At 37.2% G+C, this 25,351-nt stretch overlaps 1 protein-coding gene and 1 pseudogene; both read left to right on the forward strand.

The window, feature by feature from the left end:
- The window catches only part of Erich1 (glutamate-rich 1), a gene marked incomplete at its 5' end in the record, with an annotated part of 52,793,804 nt that overhangs the window by 10,826,999 nt on the left and 41,941,454 nt on the right, over positions 1-25,351 (forward strand).
- LOC148000539 (small ribosomal subunit protein eS6 pseudogene) lies at positions 12,744-13,561 on the forward strand (annotated as a pseudogene).

The following is a 25,351-nucleotide window of genomic DNA, read 5'->3' on the forward strand; positions in this document are numbered from 1 at the left end:
AGCAGCCTGGGCTATATGAAACCTTGCTTAAGAGAAGGAGGACATTCTTACTCTTCTATCACTCAAAAGCTACTAGGAAATCCAATAGCTTCCCACAGTCTCTCGTAATTCTCAGTCAGAGGAGAAGCAGCCAGCTTGATTCCTTTTTCATCCTTAGCTTAATTTTCTAGGATTGCCTTCCTTCTAGAAGTAAGCACTACTGTGAGAATGGTCTGACTAAAGTTATGAGGGCTGTGTGTAGAACTGGATAATGGATGTCATGGGAAAAGCTGAGTGATTTAAAAAATATTTTATCCAAAATTTTGAGTACTAGTAAAGTAACCTGAGACTCTTAGAATCCTAAGCTGCCTCTCCATGGCTTAACTGTTCCCAGAAGGAGAAATGGCCTGATGCTAATCTTTCTGAATCCCATCTAAAGTGGTGGTTGTGAAATGAAATCTTTGAATTACATCCATCAATGTAGATGAAACAATACTGTATGCTTCTCTCACTAAGTTCCCATGGCTAGAGGGCCAAGATGTTTTCTATTCCAAGATGACAAGCATGGAATTACCTTAGAGAAATTTGAAACATGGTTATGGTCCTAATGGACAATACTTAAGTAAGCAAGGCAGATAGCTCATTGGAGGTTAGTGTAGTCTGGTAAAAGTCAGTAGGCTCTGTGTCTGGCAGGTGACTGTGAGACTGTGACCATCAAACTTTAACCACTTCACACAGGCCAGCTTACTCTTCTACTTTCTGACTTGAGTTAAGCAAGTATTAACACCTGATCTTGAACTTCCAATCCTACACAAGCATGGTCAATAAACACCTCTTTTCTACTGAATTTACTTGGCCTCTAGTATTCTGTTATGTCCATAGAAAGGGCATTGTTTGAAGACTAACCCACTCATGATAACTGGAATACTTTCCAAGGTCTCATCTCCAAATGCCATTATCTCAGGATGAGGGTTTTGATACCAGACTTTGTAGTGCCCACAAACATTGATCTACAAAGGAAAATGGCATTTTTTTAAGAGGACAGTTAGAGAACATAATAAAAGAGGGTTATATAATAGGAAGCCATTTGCAGTGAGATTGAGATAATTCTACAAAATAAAGGGTGAAGGAGTACATATAATTTCCATTACACAGTACTTCTGTTTCAACCGCTAATGTCACTAGAGGCATGACCATGCATTAATGACCTTGTCTTTGGCCTTGCACTATTGAGAAGTAGTGGTGTATATATAATGCAGAGTGTAAAGGAAGGATGCTAAAGCACTGGAATGCCCACAAAGAAGATGTCAGGACACCTCACTCCCGCAGTCCCTCTTTGGTTTATGTGCTTTTTGTTCCTGACATCCATGAGCCAAAAGGGATGGGCCAAATAAGCCATGGACTATAAAGGTCTTAACATGTAGCTCAGAATAAACTCATAGTTTTTATGTTAATTATACTGGGTTTATTTTTATGTTAATGAAAACATATTTGCATAGATATTACTAAATAAATATTTGATTTCTTTTCTCAAAAGTAGAACAGAATGGAAAACTCTATTTTAAATAGGATTCAACTTAAAACAATGAACTCATGTAGTTAATGGAAAGGCTGTCTAACAATAGAGGGGATTAGATGAAGCAGCAACATCACCATGCCAATATTATACACTTTTGTAGGACTGTCAAAAAATGGACTTTCTGTGAGCATGAAAACTGGGTTGGGCGATTGTCAAAATTACAGAATTTGAATCTGGATTTTCATCAAAGTTAGTGGCTCATTTAGAGAAAAGGTGTGTTGCGGGCTTTCTGAGATCATGAACCTCCTCTGATTGCTTTTCAAGATCTTAACACAGTGGAGAAGAAATGGCATTAACACTCTGAAGACATTCTGAGCAGATGCCACAGAAATGCTGAAGTTTGGGTACAATGGAATATGTGTGAGAGAGAGGAGGATGTTACTGTCCATCACTCTATAGGAAATTCAACATTATGTTTAAGATCAAGTGGGCACATATCCCCTGGTGCACTCACCCCAGGCAGTTTCCTTATTCACTGAATCACTTACTCATCCAATAAGTAACAGTGAAGTCTAGGTAAGGAAAAGAGCAAAGATGTACAATAAATCATGAGCTCTTTAGGACTCTATAGCCAAAAGACAAGCAAGAGAATAGGAAGAATAGTGCATGATATATAAATATGGAGAAAGGAGTAAAAATGGTTCACTGTATCCCATCTGTGCTAGTGTCTACAGCAAGTACAGCAAGCAGGTGAACCCTTCCTTATGTAGTTCTTATTGAAGAAAGAACTGAATAACATACTTACTACAGCATTAAAGAGTTAAGAGCTGTTCAGATTCTGCCCTTTTTTTTTTTTTTTTTTTTTTTTTTTGCTACTTAGATCCGTATAAATCCAGCTCCATGCATTCAGAAATGGTGGCCTTTATAGTGGTAAGGGTCAAGAAAAACATAAAAGATGGGGTTTTGAAATGGTAACATCTAACCTGACCCAGAGGAAATACCTGTGTAAGATAAAGAATCATCAAATGCTGAGTAATTTCCTTGTATAATGCATTAAATTTTTTGGCTGTTAATACCATAAAATGCATTTTAGGAGAAAAATAGTTTATTTTTTTGCTCATATTTCCAGGTTGTAGTCAAACATTACATAGAAGTCATCAAGGCAGATATTTGAAACAGCAAGTCATATCACATCCACTGAAGAGAAAGAAATGAGCAATTATGAATCAATTAATGCTCAGCCCCTTTCTACACTTTATAGTTTGGGACTCCTTATTGCCCATAGTAGATGGCTCCTCCTACACCAATTACATTATCAAGAAAATTTCCACAGGTATGCTCAAAGGCTAGCTTAATCTAAACAATTCATCAGTGAGACTCAGTTCTCATTGACTTTAGTTCTTGGCAAGCTGCAAATTAAAGCTAATATACATATATAGCTCTATTGCACCAATGAAGTAAGTGAGCTGAATGGAAGAACTAGCTTGTCCATCAGTGCTATGAATGAAGTCATGCTCATTGTATTGAAGTTGGGTACATTAATTGTTATATGTAAACTGTTGAGTGTTGTGTATGGTACGACAAATGATAGCTGAGTATTCACTGTTTATTCTTTGTTCACTGCAGAAGGCATCTGTTGTTCCCCTTTTAGTTCTTCTGTTATTAGAGCAAGCAGAAACATTATCTTCAATGTTAGGTCTTGCTTTCTTGATTGTCTTACCTGGATTTCTTTGTGCTCTAAAATACCACTGAAGTTCAGTGAATGGACAGGGTTAATCATTGCCTAAATGATGTGACTAGAGTTAAGTAAAGAAGGGGATATGTGTTCAGTGGACTTTGATTACTAGGCTTGTATTGCCGATGGCGTGCTGGGTAGCATTGTCCTTCTCTTACACATGCTCTACTGCAGCCAGACACCTGTATTTCTATGATATCTTAATGAATTACTTCAGTATATTGGGGGGTATTGGGTAGTATTGCTTAAATTTCTTTTTTATAATGTGAAGGTTTGTGTGTGTGTGTGTGTGTGTGTGTGTGTGTGTGTGTGTGTGTGTGCAATAGCAGAGATTTATACCCTTTCAAGACTTGTAACACTAGCTTTTCCTCAGCGGCACATCATCTTCCTTCCAAACTCAAAATCAGAGAGTAATATATGTATTTCACTAAAGTTCAAATGATAAAACTTTGCTGACAAAATTCAAGGTATAGCAAGACCTTGATGCGTGAGTCAAAAAGTGACTTTTAATCATATGCCAAGTACTAGCTGCCCATTGGAACCACTTAAGCGAGTTAGGCATTTGTCTCATCCTTGAGTCCATACGGCATCCCTCTCATCCTCTGGGTTCTTCATTCCTGTCTGATGATCACCTGTAAAAAGTGGAGCTGCAAACAGAGCAAGGCAGGCAGGCAGGCAGGCAGGGGATAGAAAAGGACTGGTGGTATACCTGACACTGTGATTATCTCTGCCACACATGGCTAAGGAAGTTAAATAGCAGAGGAACAAAATTAAACCATAAGAAACATGGGGTTTATTTTGTATGAAACTATGTACTCATTTTTTATGTCATCAGAAGGACATGTGTGTTAGTTTTGTATGCATTTAGATTAGAATTGTAAGGCTGTAATCAAATCAATTTTGAATTCAGGGAATTTGTTTATCTTTTTAAGGTCTCAGTTTCCTTGTGGTTAAAGATACTGCATTTGGTGGTTAATCCTAATTTCAACCTAATGGAATATAGAATCACCATGGAAACACACCTTTGGATGCATTAGTCAGAATTTCTGGAAAGGTTTAAGTGAGAAAGAAAATTCATTGTAATTGTAGGAATCTCCATGCCCATGAACTGGGCTAATTGATTTAATAAGAAGGAGAGGGGCTAAATACTAATGTTCATCTCTTTCTGCTTCCAGATAATGCATAAAATATGAGCAGCTTCAACCTCTTTTTTGCTATGCCTTCCCTGCCATCCGTGTATATATACATATATATACATATTTGTGTATATGTATGTATGTATGTATGTATGTATGTATGTATGTATTCTTTCTTTGAGGTGATTTTGTTTGCTTGTTTTTGGTTTAATATTTGATTACAGCAGTAAGAAAGATAACTAATACATTGCCCTTATTTTAAATAGAGTCTAAGAATCCATAGAGGAACACACACGCACACACAAACACACATACACACACACACACACACACAAACACACACTCACCTATTTATCAACAACTCTTCTTTCAGTGTTCAAAATTTACATAATTTCTCATTATCTATACTACTTTGAACATAAAAATCAATGTCTCCAAAACAATGCAGATAGCCTTCCAGATATTTCTCTACATCAACACATTATGTAAAGTGGAATAGTTTGTCACTGCAAAGGAATCAAGTTCACTTCCCAGAATTCGCATCAGGGGAACTTATAACAGCCTATCGCTCTAGAGCACACAGTGCATAGCTTCAGTCTGCACAGTACTTATGTGCACATACCTACCTACGCACAGGCACATACATGTCATCAAATAGAATAAGTAAATCTTAAACAGGGCATAGTGACCCTAGCTTCAATTTCAGAATTTTGTGTGCAGAGAAAGATGGATTTCTGTGACTTTGAGGCCAGCATGGTCTACATTGCATTATAATCTACTGAGAACCAATGATGGTAGAAACTATATTAAGATATTGTGCATTAAACTTCCTTCACATTCATAGGAGCTGACAATTTGTTCAAATATTTAAATGAATGCACTGGATTCAAATATTTTATTACAAATGCTGTGGGTCTACATCATTATTTTCACTGAAATTTATCTTCTTTTTAATTACTTATATGTTCATGTGTCTGAGTTGAGTATGTGTGTGAACACAGGTGCCCACAGAAGCCAAATGTTCTGGAAGCTCATGGAACTGAAGTTGTTAGTGATGGTGAGTTGCCACATCTGCATTCTGAGAACTGAACTCTCAGCCTTTGCAAGAACAGTATGTGTTGTTAGCCAGAGAACTCATTATCTAGCACCCTTAGCCATCATCTTGATCAGGTGTATTTACAGGAGTGTTGGGGATCAAACTCAGATCTTTTCCATTTGAGTCATCTCCACATCTTCATACACATTATTTTGTGTTTATCATATTACACAGTACTCTTGACTCTAGTGCTTAGATCAGTGGGTGTGTCCCTCTGGGTATGAGCATAGGAGGGAGCAGCACAATAAGGAATACGGATGCCAGAGAAGCCTTCACAGTGCAGAGAGGGTCAACTGGCTCTGTATAGGTGCCTATATGATCAGAGTTAAGGAGGACATTAAAATAATGATCTGGATAGATCTACTTTTAATAATGATCTGGATAGATAGACTTTTATGACCTAGATTTGTCTCTCTCCAAGTCTGATGTTAATGTTCACTTCACGGTGGAAACAGGTGAGGAAGTCAGGTCGTATAAAAGCCTATCATAGTCTCCATAAAAGATGGTATCTGAAGAACTACTCTAATGCTCCAGAAATAATGTTTGGCCAAATGTTTACAGCTCTCATGAGAAGGTTGGTCTAAGAATGCATAGGACCATTGTGATCCCTAGCATGGACCTGTGGAACTGGAGGTGAGAAGAAAGGCACATACAGAGAAAGCATCAAAACTATGGAGCAAGTTGGTGGGTGCACATTAGAAAACTGGACATTTCTAGATGTACAAATAATTTCATTCAAAGAAAATATGAAAATGTGAAAAATATTAAGGATATTTAGGGTTGGTAGTAGCAGTTTTTTCACAAGTTACATATTTTGCTTTGTTTTCAAAGAAATGTGAATTCAATCTTTAGATTTCAGATATGAATATCGATTAAGAATGAACCCAAAGAATATGTTGAGCAGTAAACAAAATCACTGGTATTTGTAATCAAGCAAGTATAAGGGCAGTGGAATATGTTGTGGACATAGTTTCTAAAATGTGACCTTTTCTCTTTTCCTCTCTCTCTCCCACCTCTTTTTCTCCCTCCCTCTTTCCCTAACTCACATTCTTCCTTCCTCCTTCCTCACTACCTCCGTCTCTTTTCCTTTTTCTCCACTCACTGCCGCACACATCTCTTTGAAACAACTTCTGCAGTACCTGTCACAATATTTTACAAACTGGATTAAATCACATCATGCATAGAATTTTATCTGTCATCAAAGGGCTACTATACAAGGACTTCAATGTGACTTGGGAATCTGTATATGTTGGAAGAGATGCAAATATACGCAGCAATATGTGGGTCCTCATGTGAATGTGTGTGTGAAGGTGTGAAGTCAACCACAGCTGTTGCCCATGCTGTTTTTTCTGAGACAAGATAGGCCTAAAAATCACCATGTAGAAGGAAAGGCTAATTAGCTAGTGAACATTAGAGATCCTCCTGTCTCTACCTATCAGACAATAAGATATCAAGTATACTTCATTGTGACTGATTTTTTATATGGTTTCTTGACTCAGGTCATCAAGCTTGTAAGCCAAATATGTTAACATCTAAGTTATCATCTCCTATGCTTAAATATTGAGAATTTTTAAATTATTAAATTTACATTGCAAGAAAATTAGATTAAATTATTTACTATATACAGGCATATATACACATATAGGATTAAGAAATATATTATTCATAGAACATCTATGCATAAATTTATACATGCACTCACACATCTATATTCTATCTATCTATCATCTATCTATCTATCTATCTATCTATCTATCTACTTATCTACTACACATGTGTATTTATAAAGGAAGAATGAGCTTAGAGTGACTCATATCTCTTAGGATTTAAACCATGTGGTAGTTTCCCCAGATAAATGTCTCCTACTTCAATGTGACTCTTTTTCTGTTCAGATCTGCATTTTCCACTCTGGCATGTCTGCTTTCCCTATTCTCTCTCAGTTCCATACTCAAAGGATGACTCCTTCAAATCTGTGGACCTTGGCAGCACAAGAGCAGAATGTTCTCACCTCTTACCTGATACCTTTTGCTTCGGCTGCATCTCTAATGTAAATGGCAGTGCGAGGAGTTCTCTTTAGTGGTAGTGCCAGACTGTCCTACTCCCTGTCATACCCTTCTGCCTACTTTGACTTTGCACTGGTCACTTCCCTGACCAGACTCCTTTGCCTTCTATATGATTAATTTGACCACACAAATATGCTATAATAATTATCACCTACAAAGTTAATACCACATATAAAGCAAGCCAACAGAACAGTAAACCTGACCTAGGCTCTGCTGCCCTACTTGTACCTCTCTGTTTTCCACTATGATTCAAGTGCTGGGCACTTTCCTTTTTCCTTGTCCTTCACTGTCTCCTTTAGCATCTGGGTTCTATGTCTCCTTTTGCTAACTGTGTCTCCTCTTGAGTATCTCCATCATTCAGAAGGGCTCTTTTCATAGCAGGTCTTGTTAAAGTCAAGGCTATAACAACAAGTTTAAGAACATCCATATCTGCATGCAAATCACACCGTCTAGAGAATCTGTTGCTTATCTCTATCTAATAGGTGATCTAAAAGTTTGAACATTTAACCATGACATATTATTATACCATCATAACTTAGCACAGGTCAGCTCAACCTGAGGTAGTGAAGATTTGCTCTTGCATCAGTACTAGGTGTTTGTCTCAGTTACATTTATATTGCAGAAATAAAACAATGTGACTAAAAACAATTTATGGAAGAAAGTGTTCTCCTGACCAACACTTCCACATCAGTCTATCACTGAAGGAAGTAATAAATCTGGTGACACACACTCAAGGCTGAACTGAAACAGAAATCATGGAGGAACTCTACTTCATTGATTGCTCATCAGGGCTCAGCCTTTCTTATACAACCCAAGACCAGTCTGTGATCGTACTACCCACAGTGATCTGAGCCTTCACACATCAATTTTTAATGAAGACAATACTCCACAGACTTCCACAGACTTACTGATAAGCCATTCGCATGTAAGCATTTTTCTTTATTAAAATTTCCACTTCACATGTATGTTTAGGTTTATGTCAGGATGATTGAAAAATCAGTACAGGGGTATCCCATGCCAACTTTTCCCCCATACCCAGTGAGTCTTCTCATCAGTTCCATTTTAGCATTACTTATTTTTTCCTTTGTACAACATGGTGTTCATGCATGGGTGTATATGCCTGGGTGTGCATGCATGAGTGAGTGTGTTTGTGTGTGTGTGTGTGTGTGTGTGTGTCTGTCTGTCTGTCTGTCTGTGTGTCTGCATGTATGACAAAGACAATGAGCTAGGCTTACATACACACATACTTACCTGGATGTCAGTCTTTACCTTCTACTTTGTGAAAGTCATTTGTTCCCACTGCCATTGCCTGGCTAGCTGACCCCTTAGGGCTCTAGAGATGCTTCTATCTTTGTCCCTCATCTCCCAGTAGAAATTTGGGGCTTACAGTCTCACATGCTTCTATAACCAACTTTTCATAGTTTTAGTAATGCAAACACATATCTGTGAACTATCAAGTTTTCTTCCTGTTACACCCATATTTTCACCATATTGACAAGTATTCATTGAGTTTGCACTTAAGAATACTGTGGAATGCCTCTGTGGTTTGTAGAGAGACAGACTAGGGCTAAAATTCTCTGCTAGTCAAAAAAGCCTAGACTTAGTCTTTTCTGGTTTCTAAAAGAGCCCATGTTGGGTCTTTTTTTGTTTCCAACGAATAGGCTTATTCCTTGCAAAACTTATTATACATTTTGTGTTCCTCAGAAAAAATTATGAACTCTGCACAACACCTTATTTTCTTCCCATGGGTTTCTACTACCTCTTTCCAAACTTGCAATAAAGATCGAATTGAAAAATTTCAGTGCTCTAGATGTTAGTTTTGAAGCAAGAGTCCGTCAGTCAGTATTCTCTAGGGATGTGCTGAGTTCAGGGCAATATTATACACCCAAGGGAGAGAAGAGCCAGCAAAATAGCCTTCAGTAAAGTAACCCACTGAGAAGAAAAAGAGAACACACATATTCTCTAAAAGAACAAACAATCTTAAATAATGATATGTGTTGCACACAACAGTCCCTTACTGCTCTGTGAAATATAAAGAATATGGCATTTCCCTAAAAATCTGGAGGCTGTATTCTTTAGAATGTGACATTTGAACTGAACCTCGATGGTTCAAAACAAATATTGCTGAGAAGCGATCAGGGACGTGAGTTCTACCCAGAATGAACTTGAGTGTGATGAAACTGGTTTAGAACACTGTTATTTATGAAACTGGTTTAGAACACAGTTATGTGTGTTTAGGAACAGATAAAAGACTAATACAGGTGGTAACCAGAGACAAATGCATACACAGAGAGAATGGCAAACAGGCTGCAAGGATATTTGATTTCATTCAAATGTGAATAATAATCAGCACAGTCCTGTACATGCTAGATATCTGTGATTCATTTTGCTTGCTAGCACAATTTGAAAGTTTATGTGTCCTTCTGGAGAGAAATTCCTTTTTTGGGTCAAAGACCTTTCATCTTCAATATTCCACTTAAATTGAAGATGAACTGTTTTTTAGGAATCTTTTGGGTTTCTGATACCAGACTGGAAATAATGACACATCAGTCTTGTAGATGGAACAAATACTAGATTCTTGGCCTTTTGGTTCTGAGATAGACATTACTGTACTATTGAACCATAGCCTATAAGCCACTTGCGTAAATCACATATAAATATAAATATATAATTGTGTGTGTGTGTGTGTATTCTACCAATTCTGATTCTTTAGAAACCCCTGAGTAATATAGTGCTGCACGATTATTTTTTCTATTGTTGTGATTAAGTACCCTGATGCCACAAATTAAAGCAAAAGTGTTTCTTGTGGCCAACAGTTCCAAAGAATAAAGTTAATTATGGTGGGGAAGATGAAGCATCAGTTTAAAAAAATATAGTAGTAGGAGCAAGAGGACAGCTGGCCGTATTACATGCACACCTATGAAGCAGAAGGTGAAAATAAAGTGGGACTTTTCCACTAAGGCCCAACCTCCTCAAGGTTCTATATCCTACAATACATGTGCTTATGGCTTGTTCACATTCAAACTCCAAAAGTCCATGTTTGTAAACTAATAAATTATAACTAGATGGATATATTTGGATACAAAATTAATACTACTAAGACAGATAGTAGTAGGTGGCAAAGAAGAAGTTCTGGGACTACCCTGTAGACTGCAAACTATTTTTCATGGCAGAAAATATCTGGAAAAATAAAAAAAGGATGGTGGATATATTCCTAGTTAAAATTCTGACTTATGTTTGGTCCCAAGCAAAGGGGTTTGTATAACAAAAGCATCGAGAAAGTTGTTTAAATTGTAACCTCCTCAGCCTTCTTCTACTGCTGAATAACCTGCAGAGACTGCACAGACACTTCTTAGGGAACTATAGTCCAAATGGATGAAAGCATCTTTCCAAGGATTACATGGAGAAAATTCTGGTAAGCATTAATAGGGCAGTAATTATTAGTATGTTGACAGAGTAAAAAGATTAGGTTACACAACAGTTAATAATAAATTAGCAATAACTCAAAGGAATTGGATGAAAATTTATTTTTTGTGGGAAGGTCAGTATACATTTATAGCAGATTTGTGTATAGTCATCTCTGTGCTAAGGAAAAAAAGCTGTTCTATAGAAGAACATCTATTCTTCTATAGATGAACAGGTAAACAACAGGATGTTATTCTGACAAGAAATAAGAAGATCTCTTTTGAGTTGTTGACCAGACTAGCAAAGCATACAGCTATATTATTGTTACTCTTGATTGTCCCCAGAGCTGGAATGTAACTCCTTTGAGATACACACTTCAGAAACAAGGAAGAACCGTGGAAGCTTTCAATAGGGGAAAACAAACAACATTCTTAGGGAGCGGGATGCCTGTGAACCACAACAAAGATCAGCATGATACAATAACCCAAAAGGATACATTTACTTTCTCTATAACCAACAACTCTCTAAGTAGACTAAAGATCAACTCAACAGGAGGCTGACTGTTCTCAGTATAGGAAACTTGGCTAATGAACCCATTCAGTGACGTCATGGTTATGAAGTCATGGCTTTTGGAGTAGAATCTACAACAATATAAACCAGCATAATTCCTAATAAAAATCCATAAAATTTTTTCATACACACAAATAAGTGTAGAATTCACCCCTCATCAAGGAAATTTTTCTTTGCAATAGAAAAAGACTACAGAAACCATGGCTAATCAAAATGATGTATTGAGGATGCTAGTACCAATAGATATGTCTAAAAGACTCTCTCTCTCTCTCTCTCTCTCTCTCTCTCTCTCTCTCTCTCTCTCTCTGTTATAGGGAACATTGCAGAAGACAAGAGAAGACAAGGTGTAAAGAGTATAAAAGCTAAAAAAAATCAAGTAGTTTGCTATGGGATTGACTCTCCTAGTAATGTTAGAAGCTACACACAGAGTTTCACCAACACATATAAGCTAAATGAGGACAATACTAATGGATATATCAAGGGGAATGCATAAATCCACTGAGAAGTTGACTCTACACAAATAACTGTAAACAACTATAGGAAAATCGGGAAAGGTATGGAAACACTAGTAAAAAATACACACAAAAATATTAATACATAATTAGCTTTAAAACCTTACTGAACAACTTCCACTCTGAACAACCCACTCCTATCTCACAGTCCTGGTATTACCCTACCCTGGGGAAATTGGGCCTTCATTGGACCAAGGGCTTCTCTGGTGACAGGCAATGCCATCCTCTGCTACATATGCTACTGGAGCCAAGGGTCCCTCCATGTATATTCTTTGGTTGATGGTTTGGTCCCTGGGAGCTCTCTGGCACTCTTAGGTCATTTCAACTACCTCCTTAAGTTTAAGAAGATGAGCCTACCCCGTCTATGCCTTTGTGGATGTTCACATCAAGTAAGGACCTTGTTATAAATAGATATAAATGGATATTATCATATCAAGCATTTTCATTAAAAAGAAATTTACTCAACCATAAACTGTCACCTCTTACATACAATTTTCCAACAGTCATATGATCAGTATATCTTTACACCAATTTCGCATAGTAAGGTCAACATTTTCCCATGTCTTAATTTGTATGCAACTCCAGAGATACCAAAACATTCTTACCAAAGCCCAGGGAGATGACTTAATCAGTAAAATGTCTTTTCATGTAAAACAAGGACATGAGTTCAAATAACCAACACCCACATAAAAAAGGGAGGTAGTAACTAGGTGGTCAGCTGTGTCAAGATGGAGCTGAATAGCTCCTTCCCTGAAACTGGCTGTAGGAAATTCATTGAAGCAGATGACGAATGCAAGCTTCATACATTCTTTGAGAAGCACATGGCCCCACTAATGCTCTTGGTAAAGAGTGGAAGGATTATATGGTCTGGATCAGCAGTGGTAATGACCAAGAATGGTTTCCTATGAAGGAAACCCATGTTTTCTTTTGACCCATGGCAGAGTCTGCTTGCTGATGAGTAAGGGGCATTCTTGTTATAGACCAAGAAAAACTAGAGAACAAAGTGCAAGTCTATTCGTGACTGCATTGTGGATGCCAATTGAAGTGTTCTAAACTTGGTTATTTAAAAAAAAGGAGAGGAGGATATTCCAGTACTGACAGATACTACTGTGCCTATTCAGTTGGGACCTAAAAGAGGTAGTAGAATCCAAAAGCATTTCAATCTTTCCAAAGATGATGTCTGCCAATATGTTAGCAGAAAGCTTAAAGAAGGTAAGAAGCAAAGGACCAAAGTATCCAAGAATCAGTGTCTTGTTACTCCACATGTCCTGCAACACGAACAGCAATGTATTGCTCTGAAGAGAGAATTTACTAAGAAAAGCAAGAAGGAGGTTACAGAACAGGCTAAACTTTTGCCAACATAATGAAGGAAGCAAAAAAAAAGAGAGAGAACAAAAACAAAAAACAAGAAATAGAAACCAACAACAACAAACTACAAAAAAGACAAACAAACAAACAAAACACTCAACAACACCAGAAACAGATTGCCAAGACATGTAGGCTGTCCTTGCTAAGAACTTCAAATTCTGAGTTGAGTCAAAAATAAGTCTTTAAGAATAACCAATAAATAATCAGGCCTTAAACAAGGAGGGGGTAATAATGAAACAGTGACAAATGGATTCCTAGAGCATATGGGCCAACCAGTGAGCCCAAGGTACAGTAAAGTATGGAATCCAGAAATAAGATGAAGAGCCATTGAAGTAAACACCCAGTGTCAACCTCTGGGTTTCATACACATGCTATCACATGTGCACATGTTCTTGCTCACACATGTTACACATATGAACATGACATACCCACACCCATATCAAACATAAAACACAAAAACATGCACATACATACCAAATACCCCTTACATACCCCAGACAATAAAACACACTTCACACATCTAAGACATACCCCACATACTACAACACACACACACACACACACACACACACACACGCTTCCTACAAAGTACATTAAGTATTTCCTTAACTCAAAGGTATCTATACTTTTCTTTGATTACTTTTATCTACCTAAGAGCAAGAGCTTCACACATTAATTATGCTAGCCCATATTTATGCTGCCATAATTTCTATTTCTGCTCCCATATCTGTCCTGTGAAATATCATAAAAAGCTACTTTTGCTTCATTATTTATTTCCAACAATTAGAGCTCAATTATGTTAAATGAATGGCAGTTGTCAATCATGTGTTTTACTTCTTCCAGTTTCATGTCAAGCAGCTTCTTTTCATTTCCATATTGGTCTACATGACTGTTGTAATATTAAAAGCTCTAATTACAAATGTCTTTCCTTAATATAAATTTTTAATTCAACTCTCCAAGTTAATTTTGAGAACCAGATTCCCTTATCACCTTCCAGGTTCTCTTAGAAATTTATGGACTCTTTTTCATTAATTTCTTACATACACACACACACACACACACACACACACACACACACAAACATATACATTCTTAGAGAAATTAATACAACATGATCAGTTTATATAATTGTACATGTGTATTAAGGACTGACCATTTGGTTGCATCCTCAATTCATGTGCTCTTTCCTGAGAGAGACTATGTTCCCCATTCTCTGCATCCTTTAGTTGCTTGTAGTTCTTTGTGTGTGTAGAGTTGAGACTTCATGTGCTTTCCCCCATTCATGTTAGCATGTTTAGGCAATAATATTGGTGAGACTATATAGAGAGTAGATCTTTTGCAATTCCAAGGATGAAAAAAATCGCATATCCATTTGTATTCTCTTCTGACTCTTACAGATCGTCTGTCCCCACTTGGGCAATGTTCCCTGACCGTTACATATGGAAGTTCTGTTGTAGATGTATCCATTGGGACTAGGCTCCACACCTCTGAATTTTGATTAGTCATGGTTTTCTGTAATGGTTTGTTACAAAGAGAGGCTTCCTTTATTATGTGTGAGGAATATCCTTATGGATGAATATAAAAACAAATATTTACAATGTAGTTAGGGATTATGCTGGTTTGGCAAAGTGGCAAGTTTTGATTGTCCTCTCAGATTCAGGACACCAATAACTGGAAAGCAAGCTATGTTGTTGCCTAGCTTTCCAGTACCAAGCATGGGTTCCTTCATGTTATGTGTTGGGTTTCACCCTTCTTAAGTCGAAGCAAAAAGCAGTTGGTTGCTATTTAGGTATGCATGCCACAGCTGCATTCTTCTACTTATTGAGTCACACTGCTTGTTGTTTTGGTTTGTACACATCAACTGTGTAAAATTGCTGACTGATTCTCTCTTTTGCAAGCTTGTATAGCATGTTCTGCTACTTAAAGACAGTTCTCAGGAAGGAAGTTTTAAGGTCAGTTCTAGCTCAAGGGTCTCTGGCCTCAGTTTCTGAAGTGAATGATATATTCAGTAACAAGGACTTACCTTTTATCTCTGCGGTGACTAAACGAAGTAGCAGTAGCCTATATATAATGTTCTTGAGTTTCTTGAGTAATCTTGACTAACACCTCAGATGAGCAATTCCCATGTAAAGTTTTAGGCTCTTATAAGGACCATTGTCAGAATAAAAATGATACATTTTTGTTCTTCTGATGCTTATGATGCTTTTTTTATGTTCCTATTATTGTTTCACCATCCTTCAGTATTTATTTTCTTTTCCCTCCCTAATTAAAGCCCCTACTAGTTTTTAACATCCTCATAAAATCACTTGTATTAGATACTATTCCTCTGTATAGTTGTGGCTACCCTGGAAATCACTCTGTAGACCAGGCTAGTCTCAGACTCAGAGATCTGCCTGCCTCTGCCTTCAAAGTGCTATGATTAAAGGGGTGCAGCACCACATCCAGCTTTTTTCTTTTAAAAATTCATGATTTCATTTGTCTTTTGCATCTGAATATTATTCTATACTATATATGCATCATATTTTCATTATTTATTCCTTGGTTAAGGAACATTTAAGTAGTTTATATTTCCTAGATGTTGTGACTAGAGCAGCAATGAACATAGCTGAGTAAATCTGTGAGAAGTAGGCCATGAAGTCTTTTTGGAATATGCAAGGACTAGTATGGTTGGGTCATATGGTAGGTTTAGTTGTAGCTTTTGGAGAATTCTTATATTGCTGCTTCATGTTGCAATCTCCAATGGTGAATAACAATTTCCTTTCCCTCCATCCTCTAGCTTTTGTGGTTCATTGTTTTGTTGATCTTGGCCATTCTGATAGGGGCAAAATGAAATCTCAAAGTTTTTTCAATTTACATTTTCCTAATTGCTAGAGATAATGAGCAGTTTTTGAGATGCTTCTTAGCCATCTTTCTTCTTTTAATAGTCTCTGTTCAACTCCAAAGCACATTTTTAATTAATTAATTATAAATCCTTATATATTATGGATATTCATTCTTCCTCAGTTATAAAGTTGGTAATTATCTTCCTTTTGTAGATTTCCCCTTCACTTGGGCTATTCTTTCTGTAGCTGGACATATATTTACTAGTTTTATAAAGTCCCACTTGTCAATTATTGGCCATAATTATGTGGTAGATGGAGGACTATTTATGTAATCCTTTTCTACATCTATGTCATGTAGGGTACTACCAAGGAGTTTTTAAAGTGTGTGTGTGTGTGTGTGTGTGTGTGTGTGTGTGTGTGTGTGTGTGTTATGCCATGTGTTCAACAATGCTTATGGAAGCCAGAAAAGGGTGTCAGATATTCTGACTTTGGAATTATAGGTAGTTGGGAGCTCAATGAAATAGTCACTGAGAATCAAATTGGGGTTTTCAGGAAAAGTAGCAAGAGCTCTTTATCACTGAGCCAGCTCTGCATCTTACTGTCTAGGCATTTTCAAAAGCATTATTGGTTTTTAACCAAGACATTTTTAGAAATGATCATAAGGATGAAGTGGATTCTAGGGGGGACTTACTTCTCACGGATTCTGCTTTCCTCCATGTTTTTCTTATTTTAATTAACATTTCTTGTTTTAATTCCATAAGGAATGTAAACGTTTTGCTTCTTGGCCCCCACCAAACAGAGAATGCCCCTTCATCTTTTCTTATATCACTTCAAAATTCTACCCTTTTCCCAAAAAAGTTTGGTTTCCACCAGATATTTACTTAGCACACTCAAGATTATCCAATGATTTGTTCCAAAGTCTGCCGACATGAAGTATATTTCTGAGATACATTTGCAGAGATGATGTTCCTGGGTGAGATGCATCTTTGTAAGTTAGAAGGGTGTTGTTAAATCAATGTCTATGCAGTATTATCAGAGGATGAAGCTTACCATGTACCACAAATAAAGAATGATTTGGTGATCATTTCAACCAGACAAGAATGACATTCAGAGACTTCCATTATGTCTTTTTTTGAAAATCATTTTACATATTAATATAAATGTTATATTTTTGTTTTCTTTCTGTGTATATTGAGAGAGAGGGAGAGAAGGACACAAAGAGAGAGAGAGAGAGAGACAGACAGACAGAGAGACAGAGACAGAGACAGAGACAGAGTACAAGTGTCTAAGTTTGCATATGAGTGTATGGGAAGCAAACCACCTCTGGCAAGGTTCCTCAGAGCCATTCACTATGGTTTGATGAGACAGTCTTCCTGATTGCCCCATCAATTAGGCTACTCAGGGTGAGGAGTGAGACCTAAGGATCTACCTAGCTCCATCTCCTCAGTACTGAGAATACAGGAATAAACTACCATGCCTGATTTTCTCAGAGTTCTAAGAATTGAACCTGGGACCCAATGCTACCAGTCAAGCAGTTTACTGACAGAGATATTTACCTAACCTCTTTGTTTTTCTTTTATATTGATACTCATTATCTTAGTTATCAAACTTGTCATTCATAATGTGATTATTTCTCTATGGACAAAAATGCTATTATGTGAGACAGCCTAGGAATCCATCCAGTAATTGCTCTAACATTGTCACAGAAGACAAAGTCATTATTTCATGCAAATTAATTATCAGTACACTTCATATGGCACTTCAAATCCATGTTTTCTATGCTTTCCTCATAAGGTACTTCACATTTCATGGGAAGTAAATATTTGCACAAACACACAGTACTGGACAGGAAGTACATTCAGAAATTATCTGCCAGTTCCCTTATCAAAACTGATTTCCATCCATAAGTAATTGCTCTACAAATGAAAGTCTTCAAACAGCCTTAATAAAAGAGCTAGAATTTTAGAAGGTTTCATGAGTTTTATAATATTCCCTCACATGAGAGAAACTTTTCCTTTCGGTGGTTCTGATTAAATACATTTAAACACCACACGTTCTCAGAAATCAATTTATGCCAATCTGAAACTTTTCAATGCAGATTAAAGGCCAGGGGGTCTAGACATTTCAAACAATCACATCGCTGTCTGAAGTATTTAGAAATGAAAAGGAGAGCTTCTACCACAGTGTAAGGTTCTCTCTCTGTGCATTCGCCAATTCAAATATTCAAGTATAAAGTAATAATCTTAAACTGAAACTAATCATTATCTTAAAGAATTAAGTACACACTACAGGGGCACTGTGAACTAGAAAACACTTCTTTTCATTTTCCATTTTTAAAAATAATTTTGTGGTATGTCTGAGTGTATGTGCATGCAAGCAGGCATGCATGAGCACAAGTGCCTTTACACACACATGCAAAAAGATGTATAGATGCCACAACAAATATATGGAAGAGGACAATCTCAGATGTTTGTCCTCACCTCCTCCCCCAACCCCGTTTGAGATAGGTCTCTTTTGTGACCCACTGTGTGTGTCAGGATAGCTGGCCCATGAGCTTCAAAGCCATTTTTTCACCATAAGAATGCTGGGATTGTTGAAGACACTAGACACTTTTGATACAGGATTTGAAGTTTTACAGAGGGACCTGACCTGTACATCCAAATTTGTTAGACAAAATAAGAAGGGAGAAAACCAATGAAAAGACCTACCCAGCTCTAAAGCCTCTAGAATATAATGAGCAGTACAATAACATTTATCCCAGGGTAACCACAGTGCAATCGTAGATTAAATTTTCTCAATAAAGGGTAATCAATGCCTAATACTATAAAAATTAGCCCAGTACATATGACTGAGGTCACAGACATGAGAAGAAAACTTACTACTGCTACATTCCTAAACAAGAATAATTCCTAATCATAGTCTAAATATTTATCCTTTTATGCACAATTAAGCATAGCTCTCACATTTCATCCTAGAAGCTTATTTCTGCTGTATACAATTGCAACTAGAGAAATCCACAACTGGTCAAAATACAGAAAACATACAAACAATTTAATAGCAGCACCAATCCATATGGTTTTCTACAATACAACCTCCAAACCCAAGGTTCTAGAAACACAGTAGAAGAGGAAGCAGAAAGATTTTAAGAGCCAGATGATTGGGATATCTATTTTGAGAAATCATCTTTTACACATGCATCTTCTATATATGACAGAGAAGTGTCATCCATGACATCACAAGAATATCATTGCTTAAAAAGAGCCTGAATAGGGACAATACCAGATGACATGTTGTTGCTGATAAGAGAAACTCCATAAGGCCTCACCACTAGATGAAAAGCTAAGAGAAAGGCAGGTGTCTCCTGGTATAAGCTACTTGATAGGTTAGTCAATCCCAAGTGGTTAATCTGAAACACATATTCATATGATCAACACTAAATTAATTCCTCAGATTGCATTCATTTATATATACATGTGTGTTGATATATACACCTATGTCATAGCAATATTATGTACATATTAATAATTAAAAAGAGGAGTTCATGAAGTTGAGAGGTAGTTGTGGAGCATGGAATGACTAGAATTGAGGAGAGAATGGGGTGCAAATGAAATAAAGAGAGAAATTATGTATGGAAATTTTAAAAATATATTTTTAATAAGGAATAGGAAAAAAGCAAGATATGTTCTTCCGAACAAAAATCCCACTAGCATTACAGATGTACCCAGCTGAATTCATCTTTTTTCATGGGCCATGGTGTGTCTTAACTTCTTCATACCATATTCTTCACCAACTGAGCCTTTCCTTATGACTCAATTTCTTCTTGGTTTAGCTTCAAGCTGTTCAGACAGGATAACATTTCTGAGATCATGTCTGCAGTGTTCGGTGCCAAGTTGCATGGCCTAGATTCCCTTGAGAGCTATATCTTTCACTTATATTGCCAACAGGATATTAGCAGCTGGCAACTCTGAGCTGAGTATTACATCTAGCACTGAGTATTCAGATCCTTCTTGACTGCCATTTTTTCCTCCAAGTGCCTGTAGTCAAGAGTGACTTCTGTGGGCAGAGTTTAAAATAAAGACCAGTAACACTTTTTCAATTTGCACACAGCACTAATGGCTCTTCTAGTCCCAGAGATTCCCAGAAGATAGGGTTGAGTATTAGAGATGACTCTGACTTCAGCTCAGAGGATAGGGAAATGGCTGGCTCTTTTGCAGGAGTAAGTGTTGCAATATGGTTGAACAAAGGAACAGACCAGTGAGGGATAAAACATGAGAGGCATGTGGAAATGTTGGCCCAAAAAGAACTTTGTCCTTTGACATGTTCAGAGATGCTGCAAATGACCATTAGGCATTGTCTGATTTAAAACTTTATGTAGATGTTTATGGCTTCTGGGTTGACAATAGCATCCATCCAAAAAGACATGGGCTAAAACAAAAATACACTTACAGTTAAATTGATCATGACTTGGATCAGGGTTGCACTCAAGAACACTCCTAGTATATTCTCTCTCTCTCTCTCTCTCTCTCTCTCTCTCTCTCTCTCTCTCTCTCTCTGTTAAACACATGTAGGCATTCACTGATGCATAGTTGATGTTATCTGATTACATGAAGTGATAGGTTTAGATACATGCATATGTCATACCCTCTCTTCAAGCAAAATAATGGGCACATCTATCAATTCAAAATATTTTCCCATATTGTTTTAATAGTTTGAAGCTTTTTGTTTTGCTTTGTCTTTTGGTTTCTAAAATTTTTTTGTTAATAACTGCATTGAACATATGATCTCCACTAATAGTTTTAAGTGCACAATATAGTTGTATTAGCCATGCTGTGACAACCATGACTTTAAAGGAAAGAGTGGGTTATTTGACTTCACGGTTGAGGGTATAGTCCAGCATGGCTGAGAGAATGAGTAGGCAGAAGTTGAGGTGATTAGTCACATTGAATCAATTGTCACAAAGGAGAAGATGGATGCTGGTGTTCAGCTTTTTCTTTCTTTGTCTCAGCTCAGGTACCAGCCTATGGGTTAGTGTCACCCATAATTGAGGCAGCTGTTTCTACTTCAATTGACCTAATCTAAATCGCCTTTGTATGTATGCCAGGGGACATGTTTCCAAAGTGATGCTAGATCCTACCAATTGGAAAATTAATGTTAACTATCACCAGAGTACCACTAAGTATACTATGCAGTATATTGGGCAGTAGCACTTAGAACTTAATGATTTTTCTACAGTTATAAATATTTTTCACATTGAAGTTTATGGATTTTTATAAATATGAAAGGAAGAAATAATTAAGGCAATATCAAGGACAATCGAACTGCTATGCTCTGGGATTTTCTAGACTAAGTATAGAGTATGTTTGGGAGAAAACAATTTCTTATTTCAGGTGACTTGAGTTTGTATAACTGCCATAGTTACAAATGACATAGAGATAATAAAACAGGTGAAATATATTCTTAGAGTACAATGGAGGGCACTAAATTTGGACATTTAGGAAAGTGAGTAGGTAATATAAGTGAAATGCCAGAGTCAACATATGAAAAAAATGTGTCTGGGTCTATGAAGGGGACAAATGAGGTGTATCTCTGTGTGTGTGTGTGTGTGTGTGTGTGTGTGTGTGTGTGTGTGTGTGTGATTATGATGAACTGTGCCCCACTTTCAAATCAGCAACAGGGAAGTTAATAAGAGAAATTTGAACATTTTGCCTTTCTGACATTTCCTACATCCATGTGAGTTTCTTTATTGTTGGGTTAATACCTATCTTCTCTACTTATAACTCACATTTTTGGAACATTTGCACAATGAATGTAGAACTCTAGGGGTGATGTTTCTGATTTTATTCCCACATGCCCAGTAGATAAGTTTCCTTTTTCTTACTATACTCACCAATATCTAATGTAGAGAAGCTTATTGACATGGAAAAGCTTTGTGCATAAGAATTAATTAACAAACACAAAAGAGAGGGGATAGGAAAATAAAATGCCTGCTGAGCAAGAACAAAGTTTGCATTTAGATCTTCATAACTCACTTAAAATGCTGGATGTGGGAGGCAGAACCTATATTCCCACCTCTAAAAGGAGGATACAAAAGAAGCAAAAGATCTCCTGTACAATTGGAGAACTCCAGGTTCCGTAAAAATCATGTCTCCAAAAGCAAGTTTCAGGTAGATAAAACAATATCGCCAGTGACAACAATTGTCTTCCACACCACTAATACAACACACACACACACACACACACACACTCATAACACACATACATTTTATATACACATATACATGCATATATATGCTTACAACAAATCAACACACACAAAGAAAATCAGAGCAGGTCACTCGATGCTGCTGTCCAGACACCGCCCGGATGTGAAGGGACCTGGTCAAACAGCTCCATGCATCCAAATCCCATAGGAAGGAGAACTAGAACTTCAGAGGGCCAGACACGACTGGGAAGCCAGAGGAGACTACATTCTGCCCACATTTCAGATTCTACAGGAAAACACCTAACGCCATCTGAGCCCCCTACTCACAGGGTCCCGATCGAAGGCAGGGAAGGACGTTCTGGTTGCTGCCCTCAGAGAGAGCTGAAACCCAGCACTGAGAAGTAACTCCAGGCCTGAGACCAGAGGTAAGACCACCTTTTCTGCTCCAAGTGACCTGCCTGGTGGACCCAGGACACACACCCACAGGAACACCTGAAGACCAATAGACAGGAACTACTACATGCCTGAAGAGAACACTCTGTTCCCATAACTGGCTGAAAGAGAACAGGAAAACAAGTCTAGAGCACTCCTGACACACAGGCATATAGGAACATCTAACCCCTGTCAGAAATAGCAGAACAAGGTAACATCAGAGATGAACTGATGGCAAGAGGCAAGTGCAGGAACTCAAACAACAGAAACCAAGACTACATGGCATCATCGGAACCCAATTCACCCACCAAAGCAAACACTGAATATCCAAACACACTAGAAAAGCAAGATCTAGATTTAAAATCATATTTGATCATGATGCTGAAGGACTTCAAGAAAGACATAAAGAATTTTCTTAGAGAAATGCAGGAAAACACAAACAAACAAGCAGAAGCCTATAGAAAGGAAATGTAAAAATCCCTGAAAGAATTACAAGAAAACACAATCAAAGAGGTGAAGGAATTAAAAATGGAAATAGAAACAATACAGAATGCACAAAGGGAGACAACCCTGGATATAGAAAACCAAAGAAAGAGACAAGGAGCCAACAGAATGCAAGAGACAGAAGGGAGAATCTCAGGAGCACAAGATTCCATAGAAATCATCAACACAAGTGTCAAAGATGATGTAAAACGTAAAAAGCTACTGGTACAAAACATACAGGAAATTCAAGGCAAAATGAGAAGATCAAACCTGAGGATAATAGGTATAGAAGAGAGTGAAGACTCCCGGTTCAAAGGACCAGTAAGTATCTTCAACAAAATCATAGAAGAAAACTTCCCTAACCTAAAGAAAGAGATGCCCATAAACATACAGGAAGCCTACAGAACTCCAAATAGATTGGAACAGAAAAGAAACAACTCTAGTCACATAATAGTCAAAACTCCAAATAACAAAAGAATATTAAAAGCAGTAAGGAGAAAAGGTCAAGTAATATATAAAGGCAGACCTATCAGAATTATACCAGACTTCTCCAGAAACTATGAAAACCAGGAGATCCTGGATATATGACATACAGACCCTAAGAGAGTACAAATTCCAGCCCAGGTTACTGTATCCAGCAAAACTCTCAATTAACATAGATGGAGAAACCAAAATATTCCATGACAAAAACAAATTTAGACAATATCTTCTACAAATCAAGACTTACAAATGACAATAAATGGTAAAGCCCAACACAAGAAGGCAAGCTACACCCTAGACAAAGCAAGAAACTTATTGTTTTCCAACAAATCAAAGAGAAGACAATCTCACATCCATGCACAAATATAACAGGAAGCAACAACCACTGTTCCTTAATATCTCACAACATTAATGGACTCAATTCCCCCAATAAAAAGACACATATTAACAAACTGGATAGAAAATGAGGACCCAGCATTCTGCCGACTACAGAAACACACCCCAGTGACAAAGACAGACACTATCTCAGAGTGAAAGGTTGGAAAACAACTTTGCAAGCAAATGGTCTGAAGAAAGCTGAAGTAGCCATTCTAATATACAATAAAATCAATTTTCAACCAAAAGTCGTCAAAAAATAAGGAAAGATACTTCATATTCATCAAAGAAAAAATCCACCAAGATGAACTCTCAATTCTAAATAACTATGCTCCAAATACAAGGGCACCTACATATATAAATGAAAACTTACTAAAGCTCAAAGCACACATTGCACCTCACACAATAATAGTAGGAGATTTCAACACCCCACTCTCATAATGAACTGATCATGGAAATAGAAATTAAACAGAGACATAGACAGACTAAGAGAAGTCAGGAACCAGATGGATTTAGCAGATATTTATAGAACATGCTATCCTAAAAAGAAAGGATATACCTTCTTCTCACCACCTCATGGTACTTTCTCCAAAACTGACCATTTAATCTGTCATAAAACAGACCTCAATAGGTACAGAAAGATAGAAATAATACCATGTGTCCTATCACACCACCATGGGCAAAACCTGGTCTTCAATAACAATAAGGAAAGAATGCTCACATATACATGGAAGTTGAATAATATTCTACTCAATGATAAGCTAGTCAAGGAAGAAATAAAGAAAGAAATTAAAGACTTCTTAGAATTTAAAGAAAATGAAGGTAAAACATACTCACACATATGGGACACAATGAAAGCTGTGCTAAGAGGAAAACTCATAGCTCTGAGTGCCTGCAGAAAGAAACAGGAGAAAGCATATATCAGCAGTTTGTCAGAACACCTAAAAGCTCTAGAACAAAAAAAAGCAAACAGACCCAGGAGGAGTAGAAGGTAGGAAATAATCAAACACAGAGCTGAAAGCAACCAAGTAGAAACAAAAAGGACTATACAAAGAATCAACAGATCCAAAAGGTGGTTCTTTGAGAAAATCAACAAGATAATAAACTCTTAGCCAGACAAACCAGAGGACACAGAGAGTGTGTCCAAATTAACAAAATCAGAAATGAAAAGGGA

Source organism: Rattus norvegicus, chromosome 16 (genome assembly GCF_021556685.1).
Source record: "Rattus norvegicus strain SHRSP/BbbUtx chromosome 16, alternate assembly SHRSP_T2T, whole genome shotgun sequence".
Classification (NCBI taxonomy): domain Eukaryota; kingdom Metazoa; phylum Chordata; class Mammalia; order Rodentia; family Muridae; genus Rattus; species Rattus norvegicus.